This window comes from Phyllobates terribilis, unplaced genomic scaffold (genome assembly GCF_046119375.1).
Source record: "Phyllobates terribilis strain yellow unplaced genomic scaffold, ASM4611937v1 Scaffold_8__6_contigs__length_399053987, whole genome shotgun sequence".
Lineage (NCBI taxonomy): Eukaryota > Metazoa > Chordata > Amphibia > Anura > Dendrobatidae > Phyllobates > Phyllobates terribilis.
The window spans coordinates 60,269,090-60,293,412 of NW_027362768.1; the positions used below are offsets into that span (position 1 = coordinate 60,269,090).

The following is a 24,323-nucleotide window of genomic DNA, read 5'->3' on the forward strand; positions in this document are numbered from 1 at the left end:
TCTTGTTTCTTGACTCTATATTTCCTTTTACTACCTTCCTTTCTAGTTTCTATACTCTTGAATGATGTAGGAATGTATTAGATTTATTCCTGACTTTAAATGTGACCAAGAGGTATTACTTGTACAAGTATAGTTTCATATGGGTACCATTGACTTCTCTTGTTGATACCCTTAGAGACTATTTGTCAACTAAAACTGTTTTTGCTTCCATTTTGTCATCTAAGACCACATTCACACGGTCAGTATTTGGTCAGTATTTTACATCAGTATTTGTGTTTCAATAATTTTTACTGAATTTTTTAACTATTTACAAATATAGATAGAGGGGAGGGAAAGATAGTACGGAGAAAAAAAAATTGTTTACTTAAGTAAATTAGATAGAAAAAGGTGGGGTAAGGAGAAGGGAAAAATTAGAACTTAAAGTGTAGTTACACACGTGGTCAAAATTGTTGGTACTCCTCGTTTAATGAAATAAAAACCCACAATGGTCACAGAAATAACTTGAATCTGACAAAAGTAATAATAAATTAAAAATCTATGAAAATGAGCAAATGAAAGTCAGTCATTGCTTTTCAACCCTGCTTCCACAGAATTTAAAAAAAAAATTTAACTCATGAAATAGGCCTGGACAGAAATGATGGTACCCTGAAAATAATGTGACAAAAGGGACATGTAAGATCAAGTTTTGTCCACTAATTAGCATCACATCAGTCAATGGGTCTGTATATAGGACTACAGATACTCACTGTGCTGTTTGGTGACATGGTGTGTACCACACTCAACATGGACCAGAGGAAGCAAAGGAAGGAGTTGTCTCAGGAGATTAGAAAGAAAATTATAGACAAGCATGTTAAAGGTAAAGCTTATCAGACCATCTCCAAGCAGCTTGATGTTCCTGTGACTACAGTTGCACATATTATTCAGAAACTTAGGATCCATTGGACTGTAGCCAACCTCCCTGGATGTGGCCGCAGGAGGAAAATTGATGACAAATCAAAGAGACGGATAATATGAATGGTAACAAAAGAGCCCAGGATAACTTCTAAAAAGATTAAAGGTGAACTTCAAGCTCAAGGAACATCAGTGTCAGATTGCACCATCCGTCGTTGTTTGATCCAAAGTGAACTTCATGGGAGATGACCAAGGAGAACACCATTGTTGAAAAAATCATAAAAAAGCCAGACTGGAATTTGCCAAACTACATGTTGACAAGCCACAAAGCTTCTGGGACAATGTCCTGTAGACAGATGAGACAAAAATGGAAGTTTTTGGCAAGGCACATCAGCTCTATGTTCACAGACGGAAAAATGAAGCATATCAAGAAAAGAACACTGTCCCTACTGTGAAACATGGAGGAGGCTCTGTTATGTTCTGGGGCTGCTTTGCTACATCTGGCACAGGGTGTCTTGAATCTGTGCAGTGTACAATAAAATCTCAAGACTATCAAGGGATTCTAGAGAGAAATGTGCTGCCCAGTGTCAGAAAGCTTGGTCTGAGACACAGGTCATGGGTCTTGCAACAGGATAATGACCCAAAGCACACAGCTAAAAACACCCAAGAATGGCTAAGAGGAAAACATTGGACTATTCTGAAGTGGCCTTCTATGAGCTCTGACCTAAATCCTATTGAGCATCTTTGGAAAGAGCTGAAACATGCTGTCTGGAAAAGGCAACCTTCAAACACGAGATAACTGGAGCAGTTTGCTCATGAGGAGTGGGCCAAAATACCTGTCGAGAGGTGCAGAAGGCTCATTGACAGTTACAGGAATTGTTTGATTGCAGTGATTGCCTCAAAAGGTTGTTCAACAAAATATTAACCCTAGAACGCATACCTTGGGCCTCACAGGCCCGCCCTGTTAATTGTTTTCTATTTTCTGCAAGATTTCTTTAGTTAGAATTTTGAAACTCTAGGTATTCCTCAGGTATATAGTTGTTTGTCATTTCCAGTTGGTCATTTATTTATTATTTGCACACGGGCCTTTCCCAGGTATGTGAAAGTGTAGATTTTTATGGTCATGCGTTCTAGGGTTAAGTTAAGAGTACCATCATTTCTGTCCAGACCTATTTCATGAGTTTAATTTTTTTTTTAAATTCTGTGGAAGCAGGGTTGAAAAGCAATGTCTGACTTTTATTTGTTCATTTTCATAGATCTTTAATGTATTATTACTTTTGTCAGATTGCAGTTATTTCTGTGACCATTGTGGGTTTTTCTTTCATTAAACGAGGGGTACCAACAATTTTGACCACGTGTGTACATCAAAATTTACATACATCATAAGATATATTGCAATCATGGTATATATAATGCAAAAATAAACACACAACAATAACATTTTTGAAGAATTTTCACGGTCAAGCAAGTGCTAAACTTACAATACTTGCTAATACAGGTATATTTTCCAATATAGTCTTTGAGGAAAGTTGTTGATCCACACTTCCCATTTTTAGTGATGTCTTTTGAGCATATTGTTAGCGATAGTATGGGTATTTTCGTAGGTTTTCTGTAGCATAACTTTCTGAATAATGTCTGACACTCTAGGGATATTTGCTTTTTTCCAAAAAAGCAGCAATGGAATTTTTGATCACCAAGAAAAGGTGAGTTAAAATATGTTTATGAGTGGGGTTAACAGTCTCCATATCAAGTGATAGAAGTGCCAAATGAGGAGTAATAGTTATATCTTGATTAGTAATTGATTAACCAAAGAGGACACTTCCTTCCATAACTTCCTTATCTTAGGGCATTTCCAGAAAATGTGTAATATGTCGCTGTTCTGATTACAGTTCCTCAGGCATTGTGGGGAAAAATTTGGAATTTCTTTAACTAGTCTTACTGGGGAAAAGTACCATTTAATAAGCGATTTATAATATGACTCATGAAGAAACATACAATAATTGGAAGAATAGGTTAATCCCATGTTTTTCTGCCTTTGTTCTGGCGTAAATGTCTTCTTTAAATCTTTTTCTCATCTCAACATGTAGATGTTTTTTTCAAAAGATGTATCATTGTTAAGCAAGTCATAAATATTTCTAGTTTTCCAAAGAAATTTAAGTTACCTAGGAGCTTGCCAATTACATTTGATAAGGGGGGCTTGTTTAGTAACAATTGTTGGATTGTTTCCCTAATAAGAAGGAGATGTAGGAAATTTTTATTTAGCATTTTATATTTTTGTTTAAGTTCCGCAAAGGGGATAAAGCTATTCCCATCATGCAGATCTTTAACCTTTTTTATCCCTAAAAGGAGACCAACTTGCTGGTTTTATTCAAAATTTTAAAAAAGGGGTAAATTTTTAATTTGTTAAAATGTTGTGGTTTTTTTAATGGGTCTTGCTGTCACGGTTCTATCCCACAGTGTGTCTGAGATGCAGTTAATGACAGCTCTGCTGTCCAATCTGGGACAGGGGTGTGCTGAAGCTTTCAGTACTTTGATTGACAGCTCGGCCATTCCAATCTGGTAACGGGGGCATGCTGAAGCTGTCAGTGTGTTGATTGACAGCTCGGCTGTCCAGTCTGGGATTTGGAGGCGCTGGCTATTTCCAGGTATTCATTATTCCAGGTTACTGCCAGTCTACTTAACTGGGCTGTTTCTCCCAGACCTCTGCCAGATGTACATTCAGCTTGTGTGAGGTTTTTTTCTCTGTGCCTAGTGTTCTGTGTATTGATCTTCTGTTGCCTGACCTTGGACCTTGTTCTGATTAGCCGTCTGTTTAACCCCTTCTGCTCTGATCCGCTATTTTGACCTACGGAATGTTATCTGACTATACCTTTATCTCTTCCCTCTGTTTATGTCATACCCTCCTGGCTTTGACTTGGGACACCCTGACTATCCCGTTTCATGGCTTGGTCGTAAAAAGTGACTCAGCCCCACACTTGCCAGTTTTTTCCTAGCTAGGATGGTGGCTGAGAAAATGGGATGAGATGTATCTGGAAGCGTGGATTAATAATATGTTTTACTATTAACTCGTAAAGAGGATGAGTGCTAGCTCCAAATCTAACTATGCTGAGTGTGAGTCGGTTTTTAGCCATGTTTGACTTTGTTTAATAAGGTTAGTGTAGTAGTAGCATATCAAGTTTGGAAGGCCCAAACCCCCCCAGATCTATTTTTCATTGGTGCATATTTTGAAATTCTCACCCTTTTTTGTCTCCAAATAAAATTGTTTAATTTAGATTGCAGCTTGAGGATATAATTAGTTGGGATTGGTAACGGAATAGCCCAAAAAATATATAGGATCTTAGGGAGACTAATCATTTTAAAGGAAACTACTCTTCCTAATCAGGTCATTTCGAGATTGGAAAAGCTGTCTAGATCCTTTGTTATGGTATTAATATTTTTTCCATATTCATATCTATAGTTGTTTTGAGATTTCTGGAGAGCAAAATTCCTAAGTAAGTTATTGACTTGTCCTCCCATTCAAAGTCTGAGGTATTTTTTATGTTATTTTTTATAGTAGCATCTGTGTAGAAATAAAGTATTTTCGACTTTTCCACATTGACCTTGAAGTATGTAGCTTTAGCATATTTGTCTAAAGCTATATGGACTTCTTGAATTGAAACAGATGGGTCAGTAAGGGACAATAAATTGTCATCTGCAAATAGACTGATTTTGTATTGACATCTAGTAGTATGGATCCCTTTTATGGCTGGATTCAATCTAATCATTTCAGCTAAGGGCCCCATGACAAGAGTAATGAGGACAGGGGACAACCCTTTCTGGTTCCATTAGTAATCAGTATGATCTTAAAGAGATGGTTGTTGGCATAAATTTTTGCTATGGGGCTTGACTACAGTGCCATTATTGTTTTGATTATTTGACTATTAAAACCAAATTTTATTAGTGTAGATTCTAGAAAAGCCCAGTTAACTCTGTCAAACCGTTTTTCAGCGTCGAGCGTTAAGAGTATAGAAGGGATCTTTTGATGTATTCATCATTTTTATTATGTTCAAAGTTCTTCTGGTTCCATCTGATATTTGGCGACCTTCTAGAAACCCAAATTGGTCATTTTTCACTATTAAAGTGAAATTTTTTGTAGTCTGTTTGATAAAATTTTAGAAAATATTTTTATATCTGAATTTATAAGAGAAATCGGTCTATAATTCTTGAGCTGTTCCGGGTCTCCCTTCGATTTTGGTATAAGGGTAATGATGGCTTGTAGCATTTCAGGTGGAAAGGTGCCTGTGTCTTAAGCCTTATTGAAGATTTTAGCTAGATGTGGGTCCAGAAGGGAGGAAAAATTGTATAATATTCATTAATAAATCCATCTGGGCATGGTGATTTTTTTTGTTTCAGCTTTTTAATTGTATCTGTTATTTCCATTTCATAAATAGAAGCATTTAGTTGTTTTAAACATTCCTGTGTAATAGTAGGAAGATTTACTTTGGCAAGAACTATTATTAATATGTATTATTATATTCTTTAGTCTGTAGAGAATTCAGTGGATTTTCTTTTAAATTGTATAAGTTATAGTAGAATTCTGCAAAGAATTCCACTATATCTTTAGGGTGTATTTTTGTATTGCCATCTACTGATTTAGTTTTGTTTATCCTGTTTTTTGTTCTATAAATGTTTAAGACTATTGGCCATACATTTTGGGGTTTATTAGATATATATGGTAGTTTGTCTTCATTGTTTTAATGAATGTATCATATTCTGAGAACTATAATTTTTTGATGACTTCTCTGATTTTAAAAATTTCTAAACGAATACCCGATGATGGAGAAGGTAAATTTTGTTGAGATTCTTCCTTAATTTTTAATTCATCCTGTAAATTTTTATTTTTTTCTCTTTTTTTCCTTTTGTCTATAGAAGACAATTTCATAAGAATTCCTCTTAAAACCGCCTTATGTGCATTCCAAGTTATGAAAGGACACATTGTTTGATATGTGTTTTCCCTAAAATAGTTCTTTATCTCTGTTTCAATTTCACTTTCATAGATAGGGGATTGAATTAAAAAAGAATTGCACTTCCAAAGTAAGCTGGCTTAAGTGGGAGGGCCCAGGGAGATCACTCTTAAAACTGATGAGTGGTAAGTGAAGGTCTTTGGGTTTATTATGATCCTTTTAAATTTAGAAATAGTAAATATATCCGTCAGAATTAAGTCAATCCGGGAAGATATTTTGTGGACCTCAGAATAGTATGCAAATTCTATAGATGACGTTTTTATACATCCAAAGGTATCTAGAAGTTTGTTTTCTTGGAGCCACTTCTTTAAAGCTCTGTAGGCGGAATGGGAGAGAGAAGTTGAATCTAAAATTGCATCGGGGAGTAGATTAAAAATCACATATAGTAAAAGGAAAGCCAGCTCACGCAGTACTTATAATCCAGCTTACACGGAACCAGGTGGATCCACACCAGAATATGCTCAAAAAAAAAAGACAGTCAATAGTGATACATGGTTTCTCTCTTGCTCCCTCTACCCTGTCTATGCAACCTTTGCAATTTTTGCAAGTTTTTAATGGATGAAAAATAAAGAAATAATTATTTTTCGAGACGCTGAACCAACTATCCCTTTTTTTTTAGTAGATTAAAATTACCTAACATTAGGATATCTCTTTTTTTATTTCTTGTAGTCTTTGAATAAGATTATTTGTATAGCATGCCAAAATATGATATCTGCCTTCAGTATCAAAATATTCGGATTCTAACTTAAATGATACTGAGTCTTTTATGATTGTAGTCACCCCTGTTTTTTTCCTTTCATTTAAGGAGTTGAAGATGTGAGGGTAATTTTTATGGATGAATTTGGGGTGCTTTTCTCTCACTAGTTTCATCTCCTGTAGACTTATGTCTGCATTACTATTTTTAATTTCTGTCCAAGTCAAAAACCTTTTCTTAGGGCTATTTATACCCCTAACATTATAGGAGAGGATCTTGGTGTCCATATTTAAAGGTAGTTGTTTAGATTTCTGAGAAAAACCTGTATGTAATTTAGAAGAGGTTACCGTGAAATATCTAAAATTTAGTGTCTAAATAAAACAAGATAACAAATGTGAAAATAGAACTACAGAAATAGAAACAATATAAACACTGGTAAATTAGTTACAAAGTAAGTTTCATAAGCAGTAGACTTAACTTAGGTACTAATAATATACTTATCCAACAAAGTTCTCCTGAAGGAGCCCACTTCTCCTGGTGGGTTTGCTTCCTTTCGGGGAAAAGTTTGTGATAAGATCCAGTAAGCCATCTTATTATAGAGTAAGAAGAGTTCCATACAAAGTAAGGGGAAATAAATAGTCTTGTATCAATTCAAAAGGTTTCCAACGATGGACCAGTACTATGATGAACCAGACCTTATAAAGTCACTTCCAGATTTGTGAAGTATTGTAATCCACAGGGCAGTTCTTCATTCAAAAGGGAGCTTTAATGAAAGTTCCAGGTTCATTTTAAACGTTTAGAGTCCTGATCTGTTCCTTTTGTATAGAAGAAATAAAGCTGAGTCCTTCCTGGGGACTGAGGATAGGGATAGTCTTACCATTATATGTGCTCAACAGTTTAGTTGGAAATCCCGTTTTGGATGTAATACCCATTTGGCGTAGGGTATTACCATATTTTTCGGACTATAAGATGCACCGGACCATAAGACGCACATAGGTTTTAGAGGAGGAAAATAGAAAAAAAAAATTAAGCAAAAAATGTGGTCATGATGCACTGTTATGGGGGAGGGGGTCTGCTGCTGACACTGGTATAGGTGTAATGTCCCCCAATTATGTTAATTAATATCCTCCATCCTGGTATATATGGCCCCTCCTTCCTGTTATACGTTGCCCCCATCCGCATCCTGGTATGCATGGCACCCCTCATTCCCATACTGGTATTCATGGCACTCCTGATCCCCATCCTGGTATGCATGGCACCCCTGATCACCATCCTGGTATGCATGGCACCCCTGATCCCCATCCTGGTATGCATGGCACCCCTGATCCACCATCCTGGTATACATGGTACCCCTGAACCCCATCCTGGTATGCATGGCACCTCTGATCCCCATCCCTCTTTCTGGTATGCTTGGCACCCCCCATCCCATTCTGCACACAAAAAAACATATCTGCTCACCTTTCTTCCCTGTGTTCCAGCGCTGCGTCCTTCTCTGTTGCCAGCAGAGCATTTCACAGTGTGAGCCGCGCATGGTGCCCTCACACTGCGAGATGCTGTGCCGGAAGGGTCACTGCTCCCGACGCCAGGACTGTGTGCGTGGGAAGCTGTTACCATTCATTCTCCCTAATAGCGCTCACAATGTACCCGCAGCACGGCTCCTGCAGCTGCCGGCGGCCTTTATGTGCGCTATTAAAGTGCATGAATATTCACTACAACCCATGGGAATATGCAGTGAATATTCATTTTCTTTAGTAGCAGGCACAGTGTAGGCTGCAGCAGGCGGCTCCTGCCTCCTGTGCCCGCTCCTCTACCACTGCCGCTCCCCCACACTCCCCACCACCCCCAGCCATCATATACATATACAGCCACCATATACAGCCATACATTCGGACTATAAGACGCACCCCCCACTTTCCTCCAAAATTTTGGAGGAAAAAGTGCGTCTTATAGTCCGAAAAATACAGTGATTATTTCATGGAAAGATCTTCTCACTGATCTGGCATCTTTTGATAAGTCTGCAAATATTTTAATCTGACTGCAGGGGTCTCTGGTAGCTGCTTTTTTTAAAATCTATTTTTCTTTCGTATTGTAGAAATGCAGAAATTTATTTTGAGTGATGTTTTCGGGGATCCCTTCAATTTGATGTTATTCCTCATATTTCGATTTTTTAGATTGGCTAATTTTGTACAGAGGTAAAGAATTTCTGTCTTCATTTCCTGGTTTTCTTTGGTAAGTACTTTAGTCTTTTTTTCCACCGAGTCAATTTTTTAGAATTTTCTTCTATTTTCTGATTAATTATTTTTAGGCTAGATTCAAATAGCCGTGCCTGTCTTTCAAATCCCATTTCCATGTTGTCATTCAGTGCTTTGGCAAGATCTCTCATAAAGTTCTCAGAGACATTTCTTTCACATGTTTGAAAGTCATCTATTCTGGTAAATATCTTGGGTCTGATGTCGCTATTTGGGTCCTTAGTGGCATCTTGTTCCTGTCTTGGTTTGTTCTTATATGGGCTTTGAGTCAGAGAAAGGTCATCAGTGTCTTGATCATCTTCCGAGTCAGGATGAGGAGTTGTTTCTCTGAATCCCAATGTGCCAGTTTTCTTGCATTTTGTTTTGACGGACGTATCCATATCCTCAGAGGATAACTGTTCCCTTTCTTGTGGAAAGAATCTGAGCTGATTAGGTGAGCTGGTATTTTTTGCAAATAATATGTTCAGAGAGGGGTCCGTATTCGATCCAAATTTAAACTCTCTATCAAAGGTACCTTCTTTAACTATGGAGCTATAAGAAGTAAAGCTTTTTGGTTTTGTATCATTTGTCTTCTTGTTCTTTTTAAACTTAAGGGTTTAGATTCAGTAGGAGTTGTACCTTTGATAAAATCCTCTGGATTATTAGTTGTTGCATTAGAATATTTTTCTCTTGGCTATTTTGGCTTTGTATTTGGCATTGGGAGTTTACTGGAGGAGGGTATCCCAGCCTTGGTTCTGAGTCAGTTTTTCTCCATATTTACTGTAAACTGTAATCTGACATTGCAGTTACCCCTCTGAAGACTTAGTTAGGGATTTGTAAATACTTGCTTTTAAATTTGCTTGTATACTGTGCCAGTGCTTTGCAAGTTACTTATGATAGATTGGAAATCAGACCTGGAGAATTTTCAGAAAGATATTGATTATCTGCTCTTGAAGCCACTTGCTATATGTTGTATAGCTGTATATTCAATGAAGGGACAAATTAAAAGCTGAAGTCTTAGTATTTTTAGAGCAAGCCCTTTGCCCTTCTATGCCTGTATTATGACAAGAATACCAGAAATCAGGACCTTAATATCCTCAGTTATTGAATCAGCGCTTCAAATCAGGTAAATAGTCAGGTGAATAATATATAGAATCTTTGTGATATTGGTATTAATACAGGTAGTCTCTTGTTTTGCATCTCTCCTTTTAGTGACCCAAATCCTTTAGGAAGACTCTAGACCAGGGGTCTCAAACATGCGGCCCGCGGGCCGCATGCGGCCCCTGAGGCTGCTTTATGCGGCCCGCAGGCACAGACCCCTTGATGATCCCGACCAGGTCCAGGAGGAGCCGCCGACAGCAGCGCTGCATTGCCGCACAGAGACTGTTTCCCAGCACTGCATTTCCAATGCCAGCCGCTGGCCAATCAGAGGCCAGCAGCTGATATCTGCGTGTCGGCGCAGCGAGTATGACGTCATTGCCATACGCAGCTATCAGCTGCTGGCCTCTGATTGGCCGGCGGCTGGCATTGGAAATGCAGTGCTGGGAGACAGTCTCTGTGCGGCAATGCAGCGCTGTTGTCGGCGGCTCCTCCTGGACCAGGTCGGGATCGTCAAGGGGTCAGACTCTGTGGTGCCTGCGGGCCACATCTGCAGGAAGGCCGCCGAGGGAACGGAGGACAGGTGAGAATCATCTTTTTTTTTTTCTATTTTATGTGTGTGAAGAACAGCACAGGGGGCACAGAGCCACAACATGGGGACCGGGATGGGGCACAGAGCCACAAGAGGGGACCTGGATGGGGCACATAGCCACAAGAGGGGACCTGGATGGGGCACATAGCCACAAGAGGGGACCTGGATGGGGCACATAGCCACAAGAGGGGACCTGGATGGGGCACATAGCCACAAGATGGGGACCTGGATGGGGCACATAGCCACAAGATGGGGACCTGGATGGGGCACATAGCCACAGGATGGGGACCTGGATGGGGCACATAGCCACAGGATGGGGACCTGGATGGGGCACATAGCCACAAGATGGGGACCTGGATGGGGCACATAGCCACAGGATGGGGACCTGGATGGGGCACATAGCCACAAGATGGGGACCTGGATGGGGCACATAGCCACAGGATGGGGACCTGGATGGGGCACATAGCCACAGGATGGGGACCTGGATGGGGCACATAGCCACAAGATGGGGACCTGGATGGGGCACATTACTACAAGATGTTTGCCATTATTACTATATGATGCTAATTGTAAGACAATATTACTGAATGTGGCCAATTGGGGGAAACAAAATTGTAAAAATCAAAAAAATAAAAATGAAGCATGAAAAAATATTGGGCACTAAAAATGCTGTTTTATATGTAAACTAAAGTAAACACAAAAAAGTGCAGGTTTATTATCGCCACATCCATAACGACCCAAGCTATAAAAAAATAAACACGGAAAAAATGTTCAAAAGGTGTATACAAAAAAAAAATGGTATCACTAAAAATGTCACATTAAACAAAGAATGCGGCCCCCCAAATTCAAATTTTTTCCATGTGCGGCCCATATACCCAGCCGAGTTTGAGACCCCTGCTCTAGACCCTGTTTATATCAGCTGTGAGGGTAGGGGTATACCCGAGTTGCGGTGCTATGTGTCTTCCAAATAAATTATTACTGGAGATCGCTGTCTACCTGCAGAGTAAACACTCTGAAGTGTTGTGGATTTATAAAGGTGAATCAGAAAATATTCCTGGTAAGGAAATGTTTCTCTCCTCCTTTATCGGCAATCTGTGGAAGCCTGTCGCGTTGTTGAAGTCGGGAGGTCTTTGCTTATGACTGCTAGGGGGATTTCCTCTGTATGCAGCATCGCATCTCTCGCCGTGAAAATAATCACTTTTGGTGTTTTCTTCACAGACATAATACTCAGGAATAGTGGGTTTAAGGCTAAGTGCCCATGATGCAGAAATGCTGCTGATTTTTTCTGCATCTCCCTGGCAGGAAAAATGCATGTGGATTATGCATGAGGCATTATGGTGAAAAGCAATCAACTCTGTACATTAGGGTGATTTCACATTGCTTTCTTGCCTACATTTGTTGGTACTGTTGTACAGAATAAGACTGCAGGGTCAGAGACAGTTGGATGTGCGTCACAGGAAGGAGAGGGGTGGCCATCTTGGAGGCAGTTTAGAGTTACTGAAGACAGAGAGAGGATGTTCCGAAGAGAGATCCAAGATCCAATGACATCCCACCGGGATCAGAGCCACGGTGGTGTGGAGCCAATTGTGCCTGTGACCATATCCTTACCAGATAAGAGATTACTGTCAGCAACGCCGCTGAAATACAGGAAAAGGCCAGGACCCAACACGAGCAATGCTGAATGCTGCTGAGTCAAGTCAAAGTCATCAGCGGTACCGCTCGCCTGTCAAATTGGGCCCTCATCTGTCCGCATGCAACAGTTATTTGTCTGGAGCAGGCCCAGGTCGGTAAGATAACTAAGGCCCACTGAGTCACCGCTGTGAGTAACTGTGCACGCATCTCTCCAAATTTTGGCACCAAAATAGACTGAGACTGAGCTTATGGTTAGGCAAATTGACCGTTTCTGGCCACAAATACTTCCAAGATCCAGGACCTTCAGCTTCGCTGTTGTCACGTACACACTTGTCAGCAGATGAAATGTAGTGCGCCTGTAAGGGTTAATTTATCTCCTCTTACTCAATCCAGCACTCAACCTCTGTTCTAGGCTATAATGTGAGCATAAATCACACCCTGACACATTCAGCAAACCACAGTTTCTTAACAGCTGCTGCCACCACTCCTCAAACACATGGGGTGATGAGTCCCCATAATATGTTACTGTCAGACAATCAAAAGGGTCACACACTCTGTGAGGCTATGGATTTTTTAGAGCATACAAGGATCAAGCTTAAAGATTTTAAGCTTATATACAGTGCTTACAATATACAGTGCTTACAATAAAAGATGAAAATAAAATGACATATGCAAAAGAGTTATAAAATGAAAAAGGAGAAATACCTATTGTTCTGTTTCCTTGGAGGAAGGAGAAAACAAATTATGTATCACAAGCAGCATCTGCAGCCTCAACATGTGAACAGCTTTGTGCCACCCAGCTTTTTATAATCCTGACCATAGGCTCTTATTTCCAGGACCACCTGATTGGACAATTTAAAAATTGCTGTTTGGTAATTGGACAGTGAGTGTGCATTTCAAATATCATGTGTACCCGCCACTCTTCTCTATGCAGTCAATAGGAAATGTTCTGCCCAGTTACAAACAATTTGCTAACCCCTTTGAAGCCAGGATCCAGGAGCTAAGTTTGACATCTCTCAGTATTCTCCCAGAAGACCACCCTGTGGTTCTGAGTTCCTGGAATAAGAGTAGGCAGATGTATATTCTTGGTGTAGAGTAGTGATGAGCGAGAACTAAAATGCTCGGGTCAAGCAAATCGTAATGCTCGGGTGCTCGACCCGAGCAATGAGCCCAATGTAAATCAATGGGAAACTTGAGCATTTTTTCGATGTCCCCCCACCACCGGAGGTCTGGAATGGGCCTAAAAATTGGCCAAATCAATGGGAACAGTGCTGAAATGACATGGGAACAGCATGGGGAAGACCTCTGACTCCTAGGTTACGGCTGTGAACAATGTTGTCAGAGTATTACGCCACTTTTACGGACTCACAGTAAAACATACAAAAATGAAACCAAAATGGCTTTTCCTGGAAAAAAATGTTAAGGAACATTCTTTCAAGGGTAATGATTTGTATATAAGGCAAAAAAAAAAAATGCTCCTCCTCACCTTGGGCTATGTTTACATGTAGTGTTTTTGATGCGTTTTTGCACTTTTGCATTGCTTTAAAACGGTGGAAAATATGTTCACCAGTAAATGTAACTTTAACGTGGTGTGTGAGACATGATCAGACACATCCATACAGTGCTGAAATGACATGGGAACAACATGGGGAAGACCATTGGAAGCATCTCTGCATTCCAGGTCACAGCCTAAAACTGTGGTCATCAGATGTGATCATGTATTACTGCTGTAATAATACAGACATTTTTGGCAACATGACAAATATTAAACTCCATTTAAAATGGGCAAGGCCTGTGGCAGTGGACGGGGAAGTGGACGTAATGGTGATTGTACACGCTGAGGCCATGGGTAAGATGAAACTGTGCCTGCTGAGGGAGCACAACAAGCACCCACATCATGTCGGCCTAGCATCCTGTCCCACTTTCTAGGGGGCCGCGGAATACCACTGTTGAAGCCAGACCAGTGTGAAAAGGTTTGAAAAACCGATATATAGTACATTTTGGGAAGAGAAAGAGTTAAATATAAGGAGAAAAAGACACCTATAATGGTTAATTATATCTTAATTCACTTGTTAGTCGACCCAAAAATAACAAAAGAGGGATTTTTATATCATAAAATGTAAATTTTATTAAATAGTATTAAAAATTTTTTGCACAAAAACATAAAATAGGAAAAAAGTAAGAGAAGAGGGGGGGGTGGGGGAGAGAGAGGACGGCTATGAAGGCAGGATAAGAGTATCAAACCTGCAAAGAGACTAACATCCCTGAACCAGCATAGGTCAAAATAATAGATGTAGGTATATGCTGGCAGCTAGGTAATATATGATGGAAAAGACCTAGCATAGATCATTCCAAGAAATACCTTCACATAAAAAGCATCAATGACAAGGAGTAGTATAATATTCAAGGAAATAGCCTTATAGTGAAAGTGAAGTAGCAAAAATGCATGTAGCATATGGCATAAGATAAAAGGTCATCGATAATAGGCAATAGATTCAGAATTTACACTGAGACATATCGTCATTATCAGGTCTGGAACAATAGCCCTATGAAATTTTTATTACCTTGTGCCATATGAATGAGATCTGAGGCAGCGTGTCCTATGGTGCTGGGGGGGGTGTGGCAGCAGTGTGAAAAGGTTGTTGGTTGGATAGCAGATAAATAGATAATGCTTCCAGTCAGTTTGCCACCACCACCACCCGGTCTTCCTCACGGTCCAGTCTCAGTAGCCGTGAGTCTGGACCACATTATTATTATTATTTATTATTATAGTGCCTTAAATGTAAAAAAGGGGTATACATGGCAAAAACAATTACAATAATTTTGAACAAAAATGTGGTGTCGACTGGTACAGGAGGAGAGAGGACCCTGCCCTTGAGGGTTCACAGTCTACAAGAGATGGGTGAGGATACAGTAGGTGAGGGTAGAACTGGTCATGCAGCGGTATGGTGGAGCGAGGGTTACTGCAGGTTGTACGCTTGACAGAAGAGGTAAGTCATCAGGATCCTTTTGAAATTTTCAACAGGCGAGAGTCTGATATGTTGGGGTAGAGAGTTCCAGAGTTGTGGAGATGCATGGGAAAAATCTTGTATATGTGATTGTGGGAACATGAGATAAGAGGGGAGTAGAGAAGGAGATCTTGTGAGGATCGGAGGTTGCGTGCAGGTAAGTACCGAGAGACTAGGTCACAGATGTATGGAGAAGACAGATTGTGGATGGCTTTGCATGCCAAGGTTAGGGTTTTGAACTTGAGTCTCTGGGCAATGGGGAGCCAGTGAAGGGATTGACAGAGAGGAGAGGCCGGGGGAATAGCGGGGGGACAGGTGGATTAGTCGGGTTGCAGAGTTTAGGATAGATTAGAAGGGTGCGAGAGTGTTAGAAGGGAGGCCACAGAGCAGGAGGTTGAAAAAGTTGAGGTGGGAGATGATGAGGGCATGCACTAGTGTTTTTCAGATTCTTGTTTGAGGAATGTGCAGATCCGGGAGATTTTATTTACTTGGAGTCGGCATATTCCTCACCCTGATCCTCCTTCCTCCCACCATGCTGAGTACCCGAAGACAACTCACCCCACACTTGAATACTCTGAAGCGCTGTTCTGTTCATTTTTCCATTAATAGATTCTGGCCTCTGGCTCAGACTGCTTCAAGCAGGGCAACAGATGATCGCATGTTGCGATGCCCAAATATTTGAGCAGCCATGTTCACCTGAAGGTGACGGTGGGAAAGTGCAATTACTGTCGCAAGAGGTGGCTGATGATGAGACACAATGGACAGAAAGTCAGGAGGAGGACCAGGGTGCGGAAATGTAAGACGAGGTGGCGGACGATGAAGTCGATGGGCCAAATGCCAGGGTCCAGAAACAGTGTCTGCAGGTGACACCACTGCCTCTTCCCCTGTTGTATGTGTACGCCAAGCCTCCTCCATTATGCAGGCGAAGATGCCTCCCACCCTGCACCTGTCATTGCACACTTGCAACCATCAGTCAGCAACCTTGTCCACTTCCTTGTCCCGACACAGTGTTCAGTTTTCCCTGCCCTAGTCTTGGAATGCAAGCACAAATATGCAACCACCCACAGGCCACAATACTAAACTGCCACATTTCTCAATTGCTTACACTAGAAATTTTGCCATTTGGGCTCGTGGAGGTGGAAGCTTTCTGCAACCTCATGGCGGCGGCTGTCCCTCGGTACTCAGTCCTCAGCCACCACTATTTCTCCCGGTGTGCTGTCCCCACCTTACACAAACACGGGTTCCAGAACATTACCCGTACTCTCACCAACGCAGTTACAGGGAAGGACCACCTAACCACAGAAACATGGACAAGTGCTTGTGGCCAGGGACGGTACATCTCACTGACGGCACACTGGGTTAATATTGTGGAAGTCGGGAACCAGTCGAACCCTGGGATGGAACACGTCCTCCCGATGCCGATGATTACAGGCACTGGGTCAATAACGCTTCAACACAAATGTTCACAAGGTAGACCGCAACAGTGGTCAGTCTTCTAGACAACGCGCAAACTCCTTCATGATGATAGAGGCCACCATCTCCTTAACTTGCTGGTTGTCACAAATAATTTGGAGATTCATGGCAGCTCTGGTTATGCTGTAATTTAAATGTAGTTTTTTCCTTTTGGTCCAGTAAGGGTTAATGTTATTCTCTTGCTTGCAGCCTTTTGTTAATGGTCAGCTGATGTTGGTTAGTGCCACTCCCACCTCCCTTTAAATAGCCATATGATCCATCAGTTGACTGCCGGTTATAGTTTGTTCTATGCTGACCTCTTTGAAGGAGCCAGTCTCTGGAGAAGCTGTGGTGTTCGTTGCTTTTGCAGCGGTGAAGTTTTCTATTGAAGAGATAAGTGTATTTTTATGTTGTTATCTTCACATTGTTTGGCTTACCTTCCTTGTGTTGTCCTACTGTAGTGGTGAGACTAGTGTCTCACTGACCTGCGCACTAGCCAGGTTACGTTCAGGGTCAGCGATGGCTTAGTGATCGCACAATGGGGGAAGGACCCATTTAGGGACGAATGTAGAGTTTAGAGACAGACACAGGTTGGTGTCACGAGGTGTCCCTTCCCTTGTTCACTACCGCTAGGACCCTCCTTCCCCCTCTATATCCCATTGCATCAGTGTGTTGTGCCATCCGCCGGTCATCCCCTTATCGTTCTGTGACACTGGTACTTTTATGTGGGAATGAGTTTGTTTGCAACCAGCCAGGAATACCAAGTGAATGTCACGCCATGGTTTGGTATTAGCACACAGTACCAGAAGCGAAGCCATCCACAATTTCCATATCTCAGGAATTATATTTGGTAGACTGGCTGCCCAAACATAAATTTCTCACAAAGGAGCTGAAGACACTGAGCGGCAGTAGGTGCAAGTTTCTCTAGCATGACCTGTTTGTTAGATATCAGTGGAGAACAGAACTGGGCTTTGCCAAGGTGCCAGATTGCATCTTAAGTCTTATAGATTGCTGGAGCCAGTCCACAGTAAAAAAGCAGCCATAGAGTGTCTGGGAACCTTCAGGCTATGTGCCCATGATGCAGAAATGCTCTGGATTTTTCCTGAGCGTTTCTGCATCTCCATGGCAGAAAAAACGCATGCGGATTGTACATGCTTTTTTCCTGCCAGGGACAAGCGGAAGCGAAGCCTTCTTCACATGCATTTCCGCATGCAGGTTGTCAAGCTCTTTCCAAGCAAACGGCATGGATTTATATAGTGTGACCGAAGAATGGTAAAAAATAAATATTATACACTGCTCAAAAAAATAAAGGGAACACTTAAACAACAGAATATAACTCCAAGTAAATCAAACTTCTGTGAAATCAAACTGTCCACTTAGGAAGCAACACTGATTGACAATCAATTTCACATGCTGTTGTGCAAATGGAATAGACAATAGATGGAAACTATTGGCAATTATCAAGACACCCTCAATAAAGGAGTGGTTCTGCAGGTGGGGACCACAGACCACATCTCAGAACCAGTGCTTTCTGGCTGATGTTTTGGTCACTTTTGAATGTTGGTTGTGCTTTCACACTTGTGGTAGCATGAGACGGACTCTACAACCCACAGAAGTTGCTCAGGTAGTGCAGCTCATCTAGGATGGCACATCAATGCGAGTTGTGGCAAGAAGGTTTGCTGTGTCTGTCAGCGTAGTGTCCAGAGGCTGGAGGCGCTACCAGGAGACAGGCCAGTACACCAGGAGACGTGGAGGGGGCCGTAGGAGGGCAACAACCCAGCAGCAGGACCGCTGCCTCCGCTTTTGTGCAAGGAGGAACAGGAGGAGCACTGCCAGAGCCCTGCAAAATGACCTCCAGCAGGCCACAAATGTGCATGTGTCTGCACAAACGGTTAGAAACGGACTCCATGAGGGTCATATGAGGGCCTGACGTTGACAGATGGGGGTTGTGCTCACAGCCAACACCGTGCAGGACGTTTGGCATTTGCCACAGAACATTAGGATTGGCAAAGTCGCCACTGGCGCCCTGTGCTCTTCACAAATGAAAGCAGGTTCACTCTGAGCACATGTGACAGACGTGACAGAGTCTGGAGACGCCGTGGAGAGCGATCTGCCTGCAACATCCTTCAGCATGACCGGTTTGGCAGGGGGTCAGTAATGGTGTGGGGTGGCATTTCTTTGGAGGGCCGCACAGCCCTCCATGTGCTCGCCAGAGGTAGCCTGACTGCCATTAGGTACCGAGATGAGATCCTCAGACCCCTTGTGAGACCATATTCTGGTGCGGTTGGCCCTGGGTTCTTCCTAATGCAGGGAAATGCCAGACCTCATGTGGCTGGAGTGTGTCAGCAGTTCCTGCAAGATGAGGGCATTGAAGCTATGACTGGCCCTGCCCATTCCCCAGACCTTAATCCGATTGAGCACATCTGGGACATCATGTCTCACTCCATCCACCGACGTCACGTTGCACCACAGACTGTCAAGGAGTTGGTGGATGCTTTAGTCCAGGTCTTGGAGGAGATCCCACAGGAGACCATCCGCAACCTCATCAGGAGCATGCCCAGGCGTTGTAGGGAGGTCATACTGGCACGTGGAGGCCACACACAATACTGAGCCTCATTTTGACTTGTTTTAAGGACATTACATCAAAGTTGGATCAGCTTGTAGTGTGTTTTTCCACTTTAATTTTTGGGGGGGTGACTCCAAATCCAGGCCTCCTTTGGTTAATAAATTTGATTTCCATTGATGATTTTTGTGTGATTTTGTTGTCAGTACATTCACCTTTGTACAGGACAAAGTATTCAATGATAATATTTAATTCATTCAGATCTAGGATGTGGTTTTTTTTGAGCAGTGTACTTACCTTCTGATGGCTCCCGGTCTCCTTGTCTCGGCTTGCCGGCAGCTCGCGGTAGCTTAAAGGACCTGCCGACGTCAGCGGTCGCGTGACCCGTCACATGACTAAATGACGTCACCGCAGGTCCTTTAGTCTACCCCGAGCTGCCGGGAAGCCGAGACAATGACACTGCGGGCCATCAGAAGGTAAGTATAATATTTATTTTTTATTTTATTCTTTTTTTTGCAGGTACTATGGTACCCGGGTCCGGAGGAGAGTCTCCTCTTCTCCAAGCCCGGGTACCATCCGCACATTGAAACGCATGGAATCTGCATGTACAGATCTAGTGATGTGGATTCCATGCGTTCCAATGCAAGTCAATGGCGGCGAAAACGCCGCGCTTCTGCAAAACAATTGGTTGTGCTGTGGATTTTTCTGCAATGATAATCCGCAGCGGAAAGTTCCGCAGCATGTGCACAGCACATGCGGATTATCATTGGGGAACATAGCAGACCTTCTACCAAGCGTTTTTTAAGCGTTTATGCAGCAAAATTGCCGCTGTGGAAACGCTTAAAAAACGCATAATGGGCACACAGCCTCACACAGACTTTTCTTAGCCAGGGCTGCTTCTTGGTGAGAGCTGTATTTCACCACAGCCATATTCTTTAGGTCGGTGAAATGACTGGCATAAAGGGAAACCTTATCTATTCCTGCTGTCATTTCTTCCAGGATGTCCTCTAATACAGCTTGTTCCATAAGGAATGGCAGCCTATCCAACATCAGCTCACACTTCTCGGTGTTTCAACACACAAAAATCTTTACGCCTTGAATTTCATGACAACAGAGTTGGGCAATGGCCTGATCTGCTATGCATTTTCAGAAATAACTTGCATAAGCAAAGCCATGGTTTAGGCCACTGAGGTCATCATTAAGCAAAACTCATACAGCTTTCCCACAGACTGAAAGAGGGGTATAAATGCATCTTCCTGAGGAACATTGCCAATAAAAATTTCAGAACCATGTGGAGGAGCTTCTCCAACCCAACCTGGAGGGGGGACACCATATTTCCTTTGTCCATTCTCTTGCACCAGTGATACATTAGAGCTCCTCATCCACTCGTTGAATCTAGCTATATTTTTCCTGTTCACAGAGTTGAGCCATATCTGAGGCTCGCAGGCTGAACTGGCTGCTCACATTGGCCAACCATTTGTGTGCAAGGTTGTCAAGCCTCAGAGCCGCCACCAGGTTTCGTCCATTATCACACATGACCATGCCTGACTGTATGTTCAGCAGTGAGAACCACAGATCTGCCTGCTCTGTTACAGCTTTCAACAAATCTGCAGCGTTGTGCGATTTGTCACTGAAGCATATTATCTTCAGCACAACCTGTTGCCGCTTGGCCGAGGCAGTGCTGCAGTTCTTCCAGCATGCGACTGATGTGGTCATTTTGGAAATGGAGGCCGAAGAGGAGGTGGAAGTGCAGGAGCTATACAATGTGATTACATTGAGGTTACATTGGCGAGTCTGGTTTTTGTATTAAAGATTCTGCTGTGTTTTTATATATATATATATATATATATATATATGTTTTTATGCCTCTTCAAATGTGTATTGGAGTGCGTCCTAATTTTTGGCAGCCCTTGAAATTGATGCATACGCAATAACAGTATAGGAGACCCACTTCTTAATAATGGAAAGGACAATTGAAATAGATTCTATATTCTAGAATAGTACCTGTCTTATCTGAAATTCATTTCCGGGCGAGCTATCGCAGTATGGATAGCGTATTACACTGATCCAGTCAGGTATTATTGCCTTACACTGCGTGCTGCTGGTGCTGCAAAAAAAATACAAATCTATTCTATTCCCTATTGATACCGCTGTTAGATGCATTTACAATAGGGACAGGTGCTGCTAGGTGGTATCATCAGCTCGAGATTAGTGTTTATTCTTGTCGCATAAATCTCTTCCACAGTCCATACCTTTTTTTTTATTTATTTATTTGGCCTTATACACAAGACATAACCCTGCAAAGAATGTTTCTTAACATTTATTCCAGGAAAATCCATTTTAGCTTTGTTTTTGTATGTTTTATTTCAAGTCCGTAAAAATGGCGTAATGCTCTGACTACATTGTTCACAGATATGCTATTTGTCAGCGACCAAGTGTGAATAAGTTTGAACAACACACAACTGTCAGACTTTAAATGGAGTGTAATATCTGGCACACTCCCAAAAAAATCTCGATTATTAGCTCAGTAATATTTGATCCCGTCTGATGACCACGGTTTTAGGCAGTGGTGTTAGAGATATGGTATTGGTCAGCAACTAAGTGTGAATAGTTTTGAACAACACACAACTGGCAAACTTTCACTGTAGTGTAATATTTGGCACGCTTCAAAAAATGAGACGATTATTACCGCTGTAATATGGGAACACGTGTGATGGACACGGTTTTAGGCAGTGGCATTAGAGATATGGTATTGGTCCGCAACTAAGTGTGAATAGGTTCAACAACACACAACTGGCAGACTTTAAATGGAGTATTATATCTGACATGTTCCCTAAAAATTTCTGGATTAGTACCGCAGAAATATCTGATACGTCTGACGATCATGGTTTTAGGCACTGGCCTTGTAGTACACTTAGTATTGGTCAGCGACCTGGTGTGAATAGATTCAACAACACACAGCTGCCATACTTTAAGTAGAATACAATATCTGACACATTCTCTAAAAATTTCTGGATTAGTACCGCAGAAATATCTGATACATCTGACGTCCACAGATTTAGGCCCTGGCCTTGTAGTATGATATTGGTCAGTGACCAAGTGTGAATAGTTTGGAGCAACACACAATTGGCAGACTTTAAATGAAGTACAATATTTGACACGCTCCCAAAAATTTCAGGATTATTACCGCAGTATTATGAGATCACATCTGATAACCACGATTTTAGACAGTGGCTTTGTAATATGCTATTGGTCAGCGACCAAGTGTGAATAGGTTGCACAACACACAGATGGCAGACTTTAAGTGAAGTATAATATTTGGCATGCTCCACAAATTGTATTATTATGACAGTAATATCGGATCATGTCTGATGATGGACAATTTTCTCTGCTTCCACAATACAGCAATGCGAATAAAATCAACCAAATCTGGTTGTATTCTGCTAACAAGCAAATGGAGCATTTAAAATGGTGTATTATATTGCTTTTTAAGAAAATAATCAGGATTAGGAGCAAAAAGAATATTAACCCTGATATCTAGGGCTATGGATATCTGTAACAGCAGCAGACCGATTGTGCAATGGACCCTATTCTACTCTATACACTGTCCACAAACTCTAGCAGCCTAACTCCTGCTATAACCAGGATTAATATATGGAGCTGGAGTAGTCCTTGGAAGACAGACTCAGACGGATATATATCTTGCTGTGGAATACCTATACCTAACTAATAAATCGCCAATTCTCTCCCTCCCTCAGCAGCACCTCTCCCTACTCTGTCTGTTTCTGGGGTAGACTGTGACGATCATAGGGTCACCGGGTCTTATATAGACCTGATAACGCTATGCGGCCAGCCAATCGCTGTAATGCCACAACCAACATGGCTACAGCATTACAGTGAGTGGCAGGAATCCCTACATGTTTACTTGCTGTGTAAAGAGCACCAAACATGCAGAGCGGGGACCCGAGCTCCCGCCTGAGCATCCCGGAAGTACTCGCTGAGCATCTCGAACAGTAAGAGTGTAGAGACAATAATTTGGATGCAGCCTTAACTAGTTATTGTTACAGGTCCAGGTTGTGGAACCCCTGTGCTGTGATGCAAGGAGGGACCAGAGGGGCGTGACTACCTGGACCAACCCTGGCTACACAGCGGCTTAATCAACTCCGTGAACCAAGGAGGGACCGGGAAGGTGGACCAGGTGCCACTCCAGGACCAACCTCATGTGAGAGCAGGCAACTCCCATGGGACTGAAGGCCGAAGCAGACAGGGAAAACAGATGAGCACGGCTGATAGACTGGCTGTCGGGCACGGCTGGGACCTGAGGGCTGGAGAACGTGTAAGCACAAAAACAACAACTTTGCACAGGCACCTCCATTTTGGAGAAGGTGCCTTAAACAGGGGCAGTCCTCCGACCATTGGCCGGGGACTTTTTAGGACTGCACACGTGGCCCCTTTAAGAGAGAGGGAGCGCGCGCACGCACCCTAAGTACAGTGCCCGGGGATCTGCGTACGGTGCACGCACCCCGGGTGGATACCGCAGGGCGGCTAGAGGAGGAGCGGGGAAAGCCAGACCGAGACCGTGGTGGTGAGTGGATCGACGTCTCTGCCAGGCAGTAGGCAGAGACACCGGAGCTACAGTACCCCTTCCTCTACGCCCCCTCTTCTTCAAGTCCGCTGGAAACTTTTCTAGAAGAAGAGGAGGATGAATGTTCTCCATGGGCTCCCAAGACCTCTCCTCAGGACCAAACCCCTTCCAATCCACAAGAAAGAAAGTCTTTCCTCTTACCCTCTTGATGGCCAAAATGTTCTCTACCTCAAAGACGTCCTCAGCGGAGACTGGAGCTGGAATGGTACCTGGATCGTCAGAGAAAAAAATTGAGGACAACTGGTTTGAGGATAGACACATGAAAGGAATTGGGGATCTGTAACGAGACAGGGAGTCTCAACTTGTACGCCACTTGATTAATTTGGCTCAGAATTTCGAAAGGACCGATGAACCCAACTTGTATGATGGTATCTTGAGATGGACATATTTGGAGGAATGCCAGACCTTGTCTCCCGAACGGAATAGAGGAGGAGCCATATGTCTCTTATCAGCATGCGTCTTCATCCGCTCCGAGGACTGTAGAAGCGCAGATTTAGTGTCCTCCCAAATCACTGAA

The 24,323-nt window shown here is 42.4% G+C and overlaps 1 protein-coding gene across 5 annotated transcripts in view; it reads left to right on the forward strand.

Moving 5' to 3' along the window:
• Positions 1-24,323, forward strand: part of PLA2G4A (phospholipase A2 group IVA) — a 213,582-nt gene that overhangs the window by 52,218 nt on the left and 137,041 nt on the right. The window contains exon 2 of one of the 5 annotated variants that reach the window (XM_073642988.1): positions 8,760-8,817. The exons of the other annotated variants lie outside the window; for them this stretch is intronic. The gene's annotated coding sequence lies outside the window, so the exon portion shown is untranslated. The remainder of the gene's footprint in view (positions 1-8,759; positions 8,818-24,323) is intronic. 5 annotated transcript variants of the gene reach the window in all.